This window comes from Harmonia axyridis, chromosome 3, assembly GCF_914767665.1.
Source record: "Harmonia axyridis chromosome 3, icHarAxyr1.1, whole genome shotgun sequence".
In the NCBI taxonomy this organism is placed as follows: Eukaryota; Metazoa; Arthropoda; class Insecta; order Coleoptera; family Coccinellidae; genus Harmonia; species Harmonia axyridis.
The window spans coordinates 38,845,504-38,860,732 of NC_059503.1; the positions used below are offsets into that span (position 1 = coordinate 38,845,504).

The following is a 15,229-nucleotide window of genomic DNA, read 5'->3' on the forward strand; positions in this document are numbered from 1 at the left end:
AACCTGATTCACACTGGGGAAATAATTTGTTGCATTTATTGTGGCAAATAAATTCCTCGCATACACACAACAAAATTATCGTAATAACATTCAAATCAAACCGATACGGCCTGACGTACCACGTTTGGAGTGCGAATGTTTGTTTACTGATCGCGGTTCGCGAACCGTCAAAACTCCAGAACAACACATCCCCATTCCCCACTACGCTTGCCAGCGGCCATTCGCGAAGACCAGATTTTTATTTGATATGGCATCGCACTCAATTCTTCCACTGTACCTTTGGAGCCAGAACGACTTGCAGATTTGTACGCTAAATCCTGGGTTTCCGAGTGAATTTTCCAAATCTGTATGTCCTCATTACATCAGGTATAATGAAATATATTAGATTACCTACACCTTATATCACAAGCTTTTAGTTGGGCTACATAACAATGGAACAGCTTGTAAATTGACATTTCAAGTGATCCCTAAATTGAATCACCCAAAAAAGCATAATATCTTTAAACCCTTTCGAGTAAGCAATCTTTTAGATTACCAAGAGGTAGGAATAAATGAATACAATTTACATTTCCTTCTTTCCAACCAGTTTCGAATTCAATTTCAAAGATCTTCAGGAAACCTCTTCCGATACAAACAGAAACATTTTTCAATCAATTCTCCATCGGCAGACAAATCCAATATGCAATCTCCTCCATCCGTCAGCTTGCTCGGCAGAGTCGTAGGCACCGGGCTGTCGTTTGGGGAATAACCACTGTGGAAAACTGAACAAAATCAACATTCTCATTCCGTCGACTCAAATCGAGAATCGATAAAAAGAACCTTTTTGTCCTCAATTTTCGATAACAATGGATGTTGGTCCTTGCCTTGTTCGCGAAGGTTTCCATCAAAGCTTTTTCTTCTCATGATTTGCATAAGGAATTCGAAGTTTAATTGGAATTGCTACTGAGTAAGCCAAACCTCAGACTGGTTCTTTTCACTTCCGTAAATCACAAATATTTTTGAGGATCACGGACCGAAAACAGCTCATTATATTGTCAAAACAAGGTTATTTATATAGTTATATATAATTAATATTACACTTTCACACTAACGCTGCAACAAGTGTAGCATAAACTACAAATTTCTTTCACTAACTAACGAATTTTTCAACACAAAATGTGTTGAAAAATTCGACACCAAATTAATGTGCATCGTGATTGCCACCAAAGAAAATTATAATTGCAATGCAATGACAGAGGAATGGCTATATTCATCGAAAAAATTTTTTTTTTCCTTATTCAACACACTTATCATAGAGTATCCTCTTCATTATTATTAGTTTATTTAATTTTTAGCGTGCATCGACAAACATGATCATAGGCCATTTTTATAAATTATTATGATTTTTGTATTTGTGCATACATGAATAACTTGGAGGACTCTGTAGGAGTCTTGGAGGACAATGTATAGTTACAAACTGATGTATTTCATTGTTATTTTTTTTTTTCATCTGAGTAGTTCGCACCGATGTTCAATGTATTTATTATATATTCATTATATGGTTACACTTGACATGTTGTATTTTTTTGGCCAGTTCATTTTGATTATATTGGTTCAAATAATTGCTTAGTTTTGTATTATCCATTTAAGCCGAAAATTATTATCATTGATGAATTTATTCAATTCACAGTGAAGATTACTGCCATTATGAAGTTTTTCAGGAAATCAACCGAATTTAATGTATGATGCTTTGTCGGCAATTTCATCCTACACACCTATTTATTGAGAAGGTATTCAGCTTTTAGCGTTTGAAATTCTTTTAGTTTTTTAACATTTGTTCCGAGAGTTCTTCAGCTTATTTTTGATATCAGTCAATAAGATTAAGTCAGAAAAGAAGAATAAGAAGTAAATAAAATATAAGCAATTTTTAAGTACCTCTGTGAAGACATGAAATCTCATAGAGATAGAAATAAAGAATTCTTCTGACTCTAAGAAAAGGGGAGGTATTTATCTGAAAGGTTGAAAAGATCAGGGAGGAGTTAGAAAAGGATTATAATGAATTTCAGATTCGGTAATTATAGGAACCGAGGGTGAAGTTATCGAAAAGAAATTACACGACTCGTGGTGAAGTTTTGAAAAGGGATAGAAGTGGGTAAAGGAAAGCTACTTAGACCTAGCACTGGTGGATGAGTGTAACTGAAAATTTTAAATGATCTCTCGGATTATCCTCAATTAAAAAGTCTTAATGAGTCCCGATATCTCCGTATTTCAAAGTGGTAGATTATTTTTTTTCTTTTGTTTGTTGAGTGTTTGGTCAGTTCATGCAGTTGTCGGCATCAAAAAATAATTGGCAACTTACAGAAAATTATGGTTAATTTTCAGCTTTTCTTTCTTATTGTTAATTTTAAAATCAATTCGTCCCAATCAAAGCAACCACAGGAAAGCCGCCCTACCAGGGGTTGTAATAACAACAACTCAAGCACTATTACACATTCGTTTAATGTTATATTCATCTGGCGAAAAAGCATTAAAAATCTTAGGTTTGGTGCAAATAATCAAGAGACCACCATGCAGTCTAAAAAAGCTCTTTCCAAAATTATCGGCAACTGAGACTATTATCATATAAATATTTATATTTATGGACTGCGATGCACGAGTCATCTTGCTACGAGAGTGATTGGTTAGTATTTCGCGTTAAGATAAACAGATAAGTAGTTCATTGAAATTTGGAAAGCTTCTTATTAGGAAAACCAACAAATTTTTAACTTTTTCAGATTGATTTACTTGAAGAAATGAAAGAGCATATTAAAATGCATAATTGTAAATTTTTCCTTTTCGACATATGCAAGGATATATTGCCAACAAATCTGATAAAGGGGAACATTCTGAATTCATATTTATTTGATTCGGATCAAATCGAGCATTTCATTCAAATTTATAATTTAAAAACATTAATGATGATCTCGACACCCCACGAAAAAAAACCGTAAAAAATCTTAACAAATCAGTCAATTTTCCGGAAGATTTATTTATTATTATTCAGAGTATTGAAAAATTAGAAGGAATTGATTTTTTCCCTTAGACAACTACTTAGCTGAATATTTCATAAATCACCTTCTTCATAAATGAATTTCAAATAAACACAAAATCATAGAAGAAAAAATAATTTTTCAAAATTTTGATTTTAGTGAAATCTGAGGAACTTACAACTGAAATCAAAATTTCACAGAAAATTTTTGTTCTTCTGATGATACCCACAAAATTTTACGAAAATTCGTTTCACTATTGTGTCGAATAATTCTATTAAATCAAAATTCGAACGATCTCAATCATTCAGTTTAGTTTTGGGTTCAGTTGAAGTTTTGAGTTTCACCCATTCCTGACACTCCTTATATTGCCTTTTCTTCAACAGACTTAATTGGCAAAAGCTCAGAATACCCACTTCCAAATTATGCTCCGTCAATACTCTACTTCCATCGAGTTATTTCAGAAATTCTGAAGTAAGACCTAAATTGCACCCGGCATCAGAGGAATAGGTTGATGGAGTGAATGTATAATGCGAGTTGGGAACTGAAAAGGCAACGCTGTAGCTGTAGCTGGGGCAAAAATCTCACTTCAATAGAGAATTGGAGTTTGTAAGTAAGTAGTTCGCGTAACAGGTTTCGAGAGAGGTCATATTTCACCTGGATCTCTAGCAAGATGAGAAATTTAATTTTCTCAATGTCGTGTATTATTTATGAAACTCAGAATGAAAATTCAAGTTTTTCTCATCGAATATTTCATGAAAGAAGAAACTTTTTTTGCAATTTGGGTTGATTGCCCCTTCGAGCAATTTTTTTCGGTAATGGTATATTTTAGAATCAGCATAACGGATATTTTTTTGACTGCATGAAAAGTTTCGATATTTATTGTCTATGGTTTCACAGTTGATTATGTCAAACTGTGTTGACGCGAAGTTTGGCAATTCATTATCGATCGTGTAACGCCAGAACAATGCTTTCAAATAATGCAGTTACATTTTATGGTCTAGTGACAGCAATCCTTAATCGGCCAAGTGACAAGGGCGTAGAAACGGGGGGGTACTGGGGGTAATTAGCCTCCAAGATTCTCAAAATATAAAATTTCAGAGATCTCGCAAAGACGGAGAACGAAAATTTCTCCATAAAATGAATCAATAATGATCATTTTACTTTCCGCTGAAATCGACACATCAGTAAGACCCCTTTACAATTTATGAGTTAATTATTTCTTTTAAGATGAGTACTTCTATTACACTACGAGCTCGTCTTTGTCCAAGGTTAATTATTTAACTTTATCTATCTGCTTTCTCGGCATCGCCTCTTATTTGCCATCTGTAATTTTTGCATTCGTCATCGGTATACACTTATCCGTTGTTTTCGGTTTTTTGAATCATTTGTCACAAAATTTCAATACTGTAGTTATCAAAGTACTGAACTGGGTAATTCGCATCGAAAAATTGTCTGGGCTATATTGTACAATTTATTGTGTTTCATTCAAATTGCAATTTACTTGAACTTCATTTTTGAATTGACTATATATGTACATGGTGTTCGTAAATTGACGGTACAACTGAAAATGTTAGATTTCTCTGATCATTTCAAGAAAAGAAGTCCTATAACATGAGTCCGCAAACGCTTTGTTTTTGAGATACAGAGGTGTTAAAGTTCAAGTTTCCTTCTTATAGCCCTTTCCCTCCACAAGATAGTTAACTTGAATTGGCATAGATATTCCAATTTAAAGTTTTCATCATGTGATATCCCAATTTTGAATGCAAACTACTGGGTGAATTTTTTTTGAAAGGGTGCCCGCTTTTTTTCTCCAGAATTATTTTTCGGGAACCAATGATAGTTTAAAAAAATTTAAAGAAACTCTGGTACTACACTTTTTGATTTTTGTAGTTTTTTCATATCTGTAATCGATTTCAAGAAGAAGTTCAAACAGCTCTCTATAGTGATTCCCAGGAAAATCTAAATTATTATAAACATCCAGTTAGGTAGCTGTGATATGTTAATTAATTATAAGTTTGGTACTCATTCACCAACTCTGTAGCGAAGATTAATAAAGATTCGATAAACTGGTTTAGCATCACAATAAAGTAGGACTACAAGAAAACCCTCTAAATCAAATCGTTTGCAGGCTCATGTTAATGGGCCCTTTTATTTTTAAAATTATTCAAGGAATCTCTCATTTTCCTTCGTAACACCAATTCAGGAACACCCAGTAAAGGATAAAAACAATCGAATTGGTAATAAAAAAAAAATATTTCTAGTAATTTGGTTAAACCTTCGTTAGCAAACCTCTTTTTCTCACATTATAGGTTTAAGTGAATAATGTCGTCAAAAAAGTTTTTCTCGATTACCCCCCCAAAGAAAAAAAAGATCTACGCCCTTTCCTAGTGAACAAGAAATTCAAGCATTATTGAAAATTTTCGCATTAATTTTAGTTTTCACGTTTTAAATACATCAATAAGACAAAGACATGTGCACACTGAAAACATATTGCTGTTGTAGCGCGAAGTGATCAAAAAGACGCCGAAAAATCGATACGTCACTTTTCCCAACTTATTGGCCTTTGTCCCTTGCTACGTGGAAAATTTTACGTGGGGATTTTGCCAAACGTCCCTATAAAATACACCATGCAAGTATTCAAGCCAAATGAGCATCGTATTTTTGCTGATTGGGCTAATTTGAAACTAGTCGAAGATTAGCATTTCTACCGAAGAAGCTTATTTCTGGTTGAATGACAACGTCAAAAAGCTAAATTGCCGTATATAGCGCAAAGACAATCCTCAATCTATCAACGAATCACCATAACATCCATTAAAATTGTCTATTTGGTGAGTTTTACATTCTAACAACATCATCGGTCCTTATTCCTTTCGAAATGGGGGAGGATGTGAAAAGCGAACGCTATCGAGCCCTGCTGATTATATCCACTGAAATAGCTCCTCGGAAAGAGTCTGGATGAAAAAAAGTTCTTTAGTCTTTTCCCTTAGGACGATATCGAATGCAAACATTCAATGTGAACTTGGAGTTTGATTTCAAGGTATAGTATAGAGTTTTTTTTAATTGGAAATATACATTTTTCTTTGCGGAATCTCAATCTTCAATGTGAATTTATAAAGTGTAATATGCTTAAGAAGGTATGATGAAACTCTTCTACACAGAAACTACTAAGTATATTTGAAAAGTTAGGGGGATTCATGGAGAGACAAATAAAAAATCAAAAATTAATTCTTCACTAAAATACTCAAACAAAAATTAAATTAATAGGACATTCCACGTAATTTAATGTTCAAAATTTCCTCCAAGATTAGCAATGCACAGTTCTATTTTGTGTTTAATGCATCCGACTGTTCACATTATCATCAATTAAGGAGATTTATGTATGAAACATTTAATATCTCTATAGAAACTCATTTTATGAAAAAATAAAACAAAATAGACAAAGTGTTTTTTATGTTCCAAGCTGACTTATATCCTGATGTATATTCCCTATTCGAAAAATCTTCTTGACCGCCAAAATACTCCAAAGTCATTCGATATCGATGAAGATTAAGAAACTTCCATTTTGAACATTTTCTGATACACACTCTTCCCAAGAAGTCATTTCAATGGATTTTTTAGAATGGGACACCCTGTATAAAATAAGCATATTGAAATCTAAGCAAAGTTTCGTGATAGTACACTAAGAGTTTCCACAAAAAAAAAAAATTAAAGCCGAACTGACGTGAAATCGGAATCATTTGAGCGCTCGTTCATTCTTTCACTAATTGCACCCTTAGAGACCTCTTACAAACTCATGAACACTCATGTAAATTACATGAGTTCTATTGGCGAATGAATGACGAGCCCTCGAAAGTTCGACTTCAAGTCAATGTTTTTCTCATTTTGTTTTCAATATTCTATTTGAATTTTTTGTACTGATTTTCTTCAAATGACATTTATCCAATTCGACCGACTCTATGGGGAATACTTATCAATAATAATTTTTTGCAAGATCATCATTTTGTAAAATTGTTGGCAGTTCACAATTCTCTTGAATATATTGAGAGCTGCACAACCTGATGTTGATAACATTAACCTGTTTTATATTTCCAATAAAAATCACTATCTGCCAGGATAAAACAAATATTATATGTTTTTCAAATTGCCACTTACTAGTGAAAAATAAAAACAAAAACACTTTTCATTTTTTCCAGTCTTCAAGTTTAATTCTTTTAGTACGAGACTGCTTCAAATGAGCATATTTTCTCATGACTTATAATTAGAATTATCTATAATAGAATTCACCAAACAGTAGGTTAAATGTATGTAGGATCCAGTTTATTGCTCCCTGTAAATAATTGAGATGGTCAACCGGATGCTTGGAGACCTATTAGTCTCTTCAAGTGCCAACGGCATGACAAATTCAATGAATTTACAGGGAACGAATTGTTATTGTACATAATGTAAAAAGGATGTGTTATTCTTCGGGGTGTCGAAGAATGTGTCATGTCGGTTGTAAAACTTAAGAGATTTATGGGGTTGGGAAAGTTCTAGAACAAGACGGTTGTACCAGATGTGTTACATCTTTTTTTCTCAAGTTCTAGTCCTTCTAGAATATTCGATTTCCAGGAATCCGCGAAGATCTTTGTGGGCGGTACGGCAAAGCTCTTATTGGACGACATGGGGATGGTACTTTCCCCTAAGGGTGTGGCCAAGACGAGAGAAGGGATATTCGAGACAGGGTAGTTCCAATCGGCAGAGAGCACAGTGGAGATTAAACCGAAGACGGGTACAGACGATACAGTTTAACTTAAGTCTAAGACGGGAGACAGAACAAGTTCGGTCGGTCAACTTAAGACGTACGACGTAAAGACGGTTCGCGGATTAGATTAAGAAGAGTCGCGAACAAATCAAAGACGAGACGACCGAAAACTTGAAGTACGACGAAGACGTTTCGAGTAATTAAACTAGAGTTAAAGACGAAATTCAGTACCGTAGTGAGAAACTTGTTAATTAAGACGTAATTAGGATCTTCTCAATAATGAGTTTGTACTGTATGAGTGTGGCTTTGTAAATAGATGTGAATAATTCAAATGAGTTTAATTATTGCAAATCCAACAAAGTCACGGAGAAAAAGACGAAAGACCAGGTAATCGAATCATACCTCTAGACGATCGATTAGCCAAGCCTACATGTATACAATCATATATTGCTGAATATTCACTTGAACTCGAAAATGGAAATCTCACTTTATAACCTTTTTAACCCTTATCCAGTAGTTAATACGTGTGAGATATATATTATCTTTCAGCAAGACAATGTACAGAATGAAAGTCCAGAGATCGTTAGGTATATCAAAAACCTCTCAAATTTTCTCTTGTGTCTCCGAATCTGAACATAAATCTGAAATGAATTTTCTTCAGTATTTGAAATACAGATTATTCTCTCCTTATTAGTACCTGAAAACGACCATATGTTAACCTCTGAGGACGATCATCGTAACAAGAACAAAACAGACATTAGTATAAATCTAACTCCATGTGAATTATGAGACCGAAAATATAATATATCATCTGGTCCAATTACGGAACCAAAAGACAACGAGGCAGTAACTCATGTTATTCCAGCTCTGGAGTGCCTTCGGAATTGCTATCCACTAGCAAAAGAGAGGAGTTAATATATCAGTTCATCGGACAGTGGTTTGGTGGCCGTCATTGTTTTTCGGAAGTTCATTATATTCGTATCCGAAACGAAAAGCAGCGGAACAGGAGAATTTAATTCCGCGATTTCAGATCCGTTGGAATTTCATACCGTACGAAGAACTTTCCACAAATCTGCCTTAATTGCATGCCGCGGTTATTTCGTTGATTTCAGAAAACTTTTCACTCAGCTTAAGAGAGAAATTTCTGAACCCTGTTTTGTAGATGGATTACTGTACACTAGTAGAAAATATTTGTTGTACTTGGTTCTTGTTTTGACATTTTCAATAGCGTATTACACTATTTCAACGATGATGAAAATATTTTCTTTTCTGGAGGCGTTCAAGCGAAATATAGTTGAATTCGAAATGAAAAATATCGAGAGATATTTCAGCTTGGAGCGCAAAAAATGCTGATGAAAAAATACTGGTGAATTTGGGGGAATCTGATTGAAAAATGTCGCAATTTGAAAATGGCAAGAAATTTCGTTAGAAATTGTAAATGAGGTTCTTGAAATTCAGCAATGAATGAAATTATATTAATTATTTTTCTATTCAAATCCAACATTTATTTTTTCTCGTATTTCGCAAAAAAGTTTTAATTTCATTTCTTTGAGCTGTTTATGAATGAATTTCGAAATGATCTTCTGTCAATTGCCTCCGTTTATGAAAATGCAGAATATTAAAACATTTCCAAGGAGTGGAAAATAACACAGGTAAGAATTCGTCCCAAAAAAAAACATTTCAATGCTAACTTGGCAACGCTGAAGAGTATCTGATGGTAGTATGCATAAGTTTTATTTCAACTGGATCTCTAGCAAGATGAGAAATTGAATATTCTCAATGTGATGTATTATTTATGGAACTCAAAAGTTTTCCTCATCGAATATTTCGTGAAAGAAGAAACTTTTTCTTGAAATTTGGGTTAATTGCTCCTTCGAGCTATTTTTCTCGGTAATAGTATTTTTTCGAAACGCATAACCGATATTTTGTTAGCTGCATGAAAATTTTCGATAATTGTTATTGAATTCGTCAAAAAAATATATATATTTGAATGCTAACTTGACAATGCTGAAGAGTATCTTCTGGTAGTAGGCATAATTTTTTTTCCAATTTTTGACAACTGATGTACTAGTCTTTCCATGAAGAAAGTACCCCTAGAGTAAAGTACGATTGTATGTTGAAACAATGCTTTCGTTGGCAGGTTCCTCATCGGTGGTCGAATAATCTGCAATTGAAGATATCAACAACGGCCATTTGATACATTGAAAGAAGACCTACACTGTTCACAAGATGAAAACCTAGTTTCTCTCTCGACAAAAGCAACTGAATTATTAGTAAAGGATTCCACAGTTTTTTTTTCAATCTAGTGATTAATAGAATTCAATTTATCTTTGTTTTTGTTTTCCTTATAAGATTCTTACTGAAATAAACGGAATTAATAACACTAAAATTCTATATAGTATTTAATGAATTCGTTTCTTACTTGGTGGAGATTAATTATGAATAAAATAATGAAACTAAGTAATTTTCACCAATCTTTTCGACAATGCGGCATGATTTCGGCTAATCGAACTGCTGAAGCTGCTCATCTTTGATGATATTACGCCTGGATTTTATAATACCCCTAAAAATTTCTAGATTGTTCAGCCTTTCTATATCACCTCCAGGTTGTATCTTCAAAAGAGCCGGTATCCTCACTGGGAAAAGTCCGAAAAATATATCAAAGCCCAGGAAAATGTTTCAATTGTCAAGTACGAATTTTCATTTGTTTCTTATTTATAGTTTTGAAATGAAATAAAACACAAAATTTCGTTTTTGAAAAACCGCTTACCGCCCATTTCAACCATAGATCCACAAACTCTTCGTTTTCGAGAGAGTGTTAAACTTTTGAATTTTTGAATTTTTCTAGATAACCAACAATTTTTCATTTTTTGGTTTTCATCATATAACATGTTTATTGCACGTAAAAATATAAGTTACATGTTCGATGATAAAAAGGCTCAATCGAACCTCGCCTTCTTCCGAACTTAGGCGAATACATTATCAAACAACTAACAATATCCCAAATTCGGATTAAATTGATACGATAAGGTGACTTCACAACAGGATATTCAGTATATCGTGAGATAGGAATTTATAGAAAATGTATGGGGACACATCCCTCAAGGAAAAGCCCTAACTGTAGGCACGTATCTATGGTTAGCGTAGGCACGTGTCTACGGATAGCGCTTCTCCTTGAGGGGTGTGCCCCCATACATTCTCTTCAATTTGTAATTCCTCTTATTATTTCCTTTTTTTAGAAATTTTTATCATTGTCCGTACACTACAATAGAGGTCTTCTAACTCTAACTACATAGTTAATAGATATAATTCATCTTACTAAGATATCATAGAAGAAATTTCATCATTAGATAAAATATAATATTATATTACCTATCACCCTTCAGTTCATCAAAAATTAATATCTAATTATTTAATGGGATCCGAATTTTTATAATTGATTCATAAATAGTGTCATACTGTTCGAAGATCTTTTGTTGTAAGTAAAACTAGCATTCATCCAATGAATATTTTGTATTTGATTGTCTCAGTCTTTACTTGTCGGAAATTCATCTTGATGATTAAAAAGTAAAATAACTTATTTCCGCTTTATATATTTATTTTCACAACAATTGAAGTTACCATGCTCACCTGACGAAGTCATGTTATCATGACGAAACAATTGTTGTGAAAATAAATATATAAAGCGGAAATAAGTTATTTTACTTTTTAATCATGAATATTTTGTACTCTCGATTTCTGACTTCTCTATCCCTTCAATCGATACATCATTCACATAGATTTAGTTCAAAATAAAGAAGAAAATCATGCTGATCTGAAAAGCTTATTTCATGTCATGGGAGGATCAAATTCTTCTTCTTCGAATATTTCAGTCACTTTTCAAAACATAATTTGACTTCTTCGACTAACATACGAAGTCACAACTATTTGAATAGTTCCTTCAAATGGCATGTTGGCCTCTTCTTCTACATCTATATCCCTATAGGAATACACCAGTAACACCCATTTGGTTTTAAAACATGCACAAATACCAATAGCATCAGGAAAACTATCAATTTAGGTGCGTAGAAGTCCTAAAACTCTTTATCAGCGTTTTACATAATGTTCTTCAGTTTCGGTTAAAACCATATCCTAGTCTTTAATTCATGCTGTCTGTCTGATTTCTGCTTCTCTCATACATTTATTTTCGACTATCTGGAACATTTTCTTCGTTATTTTTATATTTCTGGGCATCTTATATTCCTATTTGATTTTGTTATTTTTTTTTTGTTATTTCGGATAAAAACCTTTTCTCTTTACCTAAATGATTATGTCATTTTCAATGTGAGAGCATGTGAGATAATCTTCCGTTGACTAGTTGTAGCCAAATTTAGCTTTTTTTGCTTTCGAATCCGTCAAAAACTCTCCTTGCTCTGAATATTTAAATAGTTCAACCGATCAATTTTTAATAATTGAACATGAGATAAATACATAATTTTCACTTCAGTGATCAATTCTCGTAATTTTCCAACATTTAAGACATAATAATGAAAGTTGAGGCAAGAAAACTATTCACCTTCAGTAAAATACGGGGAATTATTATTTCTGTAGGTACTGTATGTGGGTATGTTGAGTATTTCCAGAGGACATCATCATTTTATGGTCCTTGTTGGAGGACTGCTGCTATTATAGAGATTATAATGATTATCTGAGGACGGACGACCAAGCTGTGAATTTAATAACGGCCATCACAGTATGGTCAAGGATTACCTCGAATAATTCCTCGAGATGCTTTTCGAGTTGGACTCTGCTGATTAGAGTGGATCTTGTGTAAGTTGATATTTTCATGAGATTACAGTTATGAAAGCTTTCCTAAGTCTACCAGTAGAGAGTATTCAGAAAGAATCTTACCTCCAACGGCTGTCTTAGAGCTGTAATATGTTGAACACCTTCTGGATGGGAGCCTCACTGAAAATAAAATGTATTAAGTGAACATATTCTGAGAACGATAAAAAAAGGCAATGAAACAATAAAGTTCAGTGGAACAATAGTTCGATGAACACACTTTTTCATAAATATGTCTAATTGTACACAAAGAATTCAGTTATTACTCAAGAAAATTCCATATGACAAATAATTTGAATAAAAATGATATTTTGTGATATTGGTCCAAATTTCACCAAGAATTGAAAAATCCAAACAAAAGGTGGAAGGGTGCGCTACTATCCTCTTAGAATTCAGATCTATCATTATCTATTAGATCTATCAAAAGTAAATTGGAACAAAACAGCTTACTTATCAAACCTACATATTTTCCGCCAAATTCCATTTCGAAATTCCTCATAAAATAATTTACAAATTGTAACTGAAAATATTGGATATGGAGGCCGTTTTCTGGGATTCCTACGGATAGCTCTATGCAAAAATGATCATGTGTTCAGGATTATTCATATCTATTAACTATGAACGTGAGCTGGGGACATTTAGTACTTGATGAATGGACTCCATTTTGAGGAAACAGGAAGAAACACTTTGTACGTATTCATCAGAGTAACATAATGAAGGAGTGGCAATACAAAAACAGTATGAAAAAAATTGAATCATAAAAAAGAGACTAATATAAACGGGATAACAATCTTCCTTCCAATCCCGAATCTCATAAACATTCCCTATCTGCACCCCCATTATAGTAGTGACCCTAAAAACCAACCACCGTATTCAAGCATCCGTTTCCGGTAGAGATGTTGAGATAACCCAGGCTCAGCCTCAACCTCCACTCTTTCCGTTCGCACAAGATGAAGGCCGAAAGAGCTAGACGGAAAAGTGCCTTGTTAATATTAAACGTCACACAGAAGTCTTTCTTCCATTTCCCAGAAAAATGGTGAATCAAACGCGTCCTACATAGTTGAAATGGAAAACGATAAATGACAATCCACTAGAGAAGCGACAGGAATACGTATGGGGAGTGAGTCATACTTTGAGGTTGGAAATCGGCTGTAAGGTTGGAAACATTCAATTGCCTTCATAGAAATTGAATACAGTGGAGTTTCATCTAGAATAGTTATTTATAATACAAGTGCAGAAGGTATTGATATTCTTCCACGAGTTCAAAATTAAAAAACGAGCCACGAAGTGGCGAGTTTTGGAATGAACGAGTGGTAGAATGAGCCTTCTGTACGAGTATTATACATTATTTTCTCTAATTCATTGCATTTTCATTGAAATTAATGAATTAATTTTCCATAAATATATTTTAGTGATTTTTGCATTGAAAAATGTTGGTTGGCAGAACTGATTTCTTTAAGGCAAATTGATGAATTGACAGATAAAGCCGTGGCGGAAAGTTCGGAGTACCAACATAGAATAATAAAATATAACCATGAAAACTGTGCGTTTCTGATATATTCTCGCACGATTTTGTTCTACAAGATGTGGAAGAATGAACGGAATAACCACAGAATTAGAGAAATATACATATTAAATGATTATCGCCAAATAGCTCGGATTATCAATATCTTCTGACTTTGATCAGATTGAATCCACCAGATAAGGTGGACAAGATAGTTTTCGATGAAAGATACCCTTGAATCGTTACATTTTATTGGGTGAAGAATAAACACTGATATATCCGAAAGGCAGTGAGAAAAATATATTTTCAAATATTCCTTTTGCAGATACATAATAATCAACAAAGTATTACTTTTATGTCTGAAAATTCAATTCCACTGTCATTGTTGTAGGGATTCTATGCCTGTTCTTTTATTGCTCAGTCGTTTGCTGCGAAAAAGGGAGATTACCTGGAAGGTTATCCGAAAGTTTTGGAAATTGGTTATTTTATTTAGATATAGTCTTTCCGAATTTCAACTTTGCCACTTCATATATTTGATATATTCTTCTTCTTTAGGTGCCGTCTTCTATCGAAGGTTGGCGATGACTTCCGCAAACTCTTCTCTTGCATATTTGATATACCCGTGTAAATTTAGATTTGTTTGGAGTACTTAAATACATTTCTTGCATGCCTTCAAGCTGAACTTTCCAATAGAGCAAAGGAGATTCATCAAAATACTCAAAATACGAGTTTATTCAGATATCATTGCTGAAGCTGGAGAACCTTTTTTTTTTAAACTATATGGTAACAGTAATTTGAAAAGTAAGGAAAGCACGTCTTTAAATGAACATAGATAGGCAAGCTTAAAAAAATCAGCATATTGAACTGCAATCAATGTTGAATCGCTTCACCAGGTTCAACAATGGTATGGAAATGAACAAAATGCAGAGAAACAGCTCCAGAAACATTTTCAAAACTCGATTTAAATAAATATAAAAGAGGTATCAGAGAACCTGCGGATGCAGAAATGTTGGGTTGAAATGCTTCGTAATATCCACGAATTGTAATAGTGTTTGTAATAATTTGCAAGTTCCATCACATGATATCGATGAAGAGGAAGAAACGGAGAAAATTTTTGAGCAAATGTATAATTTTTTTTTTTATTCGAATATA

At 33.5% G+C, this 15,229-nt stretch overlaps 1 protein-coding gene across 1 annotated transcript in view; it reads right to left on the minus strand.

Moving 5' to 3' along the window:
* The window catches only part of LOC123674976 (TWiK family of potassium channels protein 7-like), a 621,245-nt gene that overhangs the window by 534,605 nt on the left and 71,411 nt on the right, over positions 1-15,229 (minus strand). The window contains exon 2 of the mRNA XM_045610173.1: positions 12,640-12,696. The gene's annotated coding sequence lies outside the window, so the exon portion shown is untranslated. The remainder of the gene's footprint in view (positions 1-12,639; positions 12,697-15,229) is intronic.